At 37.8% G+C, this 1,645-nt stretch overlaps 1 non-coding gene across 1 annotated transcript; it reads right to left on the reverse strand.

The window, feature by feature from the left end:
• Positions 1-1,162: 1,162 nt before the first annotated feature.
• Positions 1,163-1,269, reverse strand: LOC123621964. The gene has a single exon (XR_006729344.1). It is a non-coding gene; the product is annotated as a U6 spliceosomal RNA (small nuclear RNA).
• Positions 1,270-1,645: the final 376 nt, after the last annotated feature.

The following is a 1,645-nucleotide window of genomic DNA, read 5'->3' on the forward strand; positions in this document are numbered from 1 at the left end:
ATATAATTTCATTAAAAACATTTTAAAAATATCATTGTTTGAATTTTACTTTCCCCACAGCTATTTGTAATATGTGGACATAATCTTGAATTATCCTGAAAAAGTATTTGGAACAAAAATGTTTAGCATCCAAAAAGAAGAAAATTATGTTAAGTTTAGGAAAAACATATTCATGATTCATGACCTCTTTTACTATTATAAAGCATCATCTAGAAACTCAGGAACTTCTGTAAGTTTGAAAGGCAATGATGGGACAATTCTACAATTTGAAAAGCATTTATTTAGTATTTCCATTACTGGCTCTGATGGAGTTGTTTGTGGAAGTCCTGCTGAGATCAACTGGAAAAGCCCAATAAAGTACAAACAATAAAATTTCTTTGAAGGCATCATACAGCTTTTACAATAAGACTTTAAGGAACAAAATCTTTGGGAAGGGTAGGATCTATAAGAAGAAGTGAGTTGATACTCTCTGGCCATTTTTCTTTTAGGGTGTTGCTGATTTTAGGTACAGGCCAGGAGGCTCAGAGTTTAATGAAAGGGCCTGTGCATAGGATTGCTGGTGAAAGACAGAGAAACAATTGGAGATTCTGTCAGGCATATGAAAAAAAGAAAAATCAGAGTCGTGAGATTCTAGGATCTCAAAGAGAAGAGATGGGTAAAGAACTGACACCACTGATTTCTCCCTCAAGATATCTGTGTGATTCTAGAACTGCATGGGGTAGGAGGCTGAGCAGAGCAGGAAGAGAAGCAGAAGGCCCTTGAAACACAGGGAAGAGTTAACAGCAGTCTTGGTGCTGAGAATTTAGGACATTCCATGGGGAGGAGCTCCGGTGACTATCCCACGCTGCCAGTGGGAGATGCTGGAGGGCCACCTCCTCTGAGTAGGAAGTGAAATCAAGATAGTGGCACCAAGACAGCTAAGTCCCCAATAGGATTAATGTGATCCCTCCCACACTATTACCTACCAAAGGAAAAGTTAAACCTTGTCCAGAGGAAGATAACTTTGTCCAAGACATCTATAATTTTATCATATTCTGCATTTAAATTAAAAAGTATCAAGTATCCAAAGTGACACGATCAAATGACTAGAAACAACAAGATATAATAGAAACATGCCCACAGGTGATCCAGATATTGGATAAGGAACTTTACAATTCTTTTTTCTAATATGAAACACTTCATGAATTTGTATGTCATCTTTGCAGAGAAGACATGCTAATCTTCTCTGTATCATTCCAATTTCAGTATATGTGCTGCCAAAGTGAGTGCCGGGAGTTTGCGACATTCCCAACAAAACGGGGCCCAGGCAGGATCATCGCAGATGATTTGGAAATAAAATAGACAGAGACAAAGTGTAGTTTAAAGTGATGGGGAAGTCAGGGGTCCTCCAGTATTCCTGTGAGCCAGGAGGCACTGAGTGAAGTCTCACATCAGTATTTATTGGTACACCAAGTAGTTTTCCTTGGTCATAGATTTATGTATACAGATTATTGGTTTAGATTTCAAGGCCCCTCAAAGGTTTCAAGAGATCCCCTACCTAATTCTATCTATGAGAGTAAATGGTTACAAAATTTTTCCAGGATAAACATTTTAAGCCCTAAGTGTAGAATAGACTTAGCTGAGCATACAAATTAAAGATAAAATT

The sequence above is a fragment of the Lemur catta genome, chromosome 16 (assembly GCF_020740605.2).
Source record: "Lemur catta isolate mLemCat1 chromosome 16, mLemCat1.pri, whole genome shotgun sequence".
Classification (NCBI taxonomy): Eukaryota; Metazoa; Chordata; class Mammalia; order Primates; family Lemuridae; genus Lemur; species Lemur catta.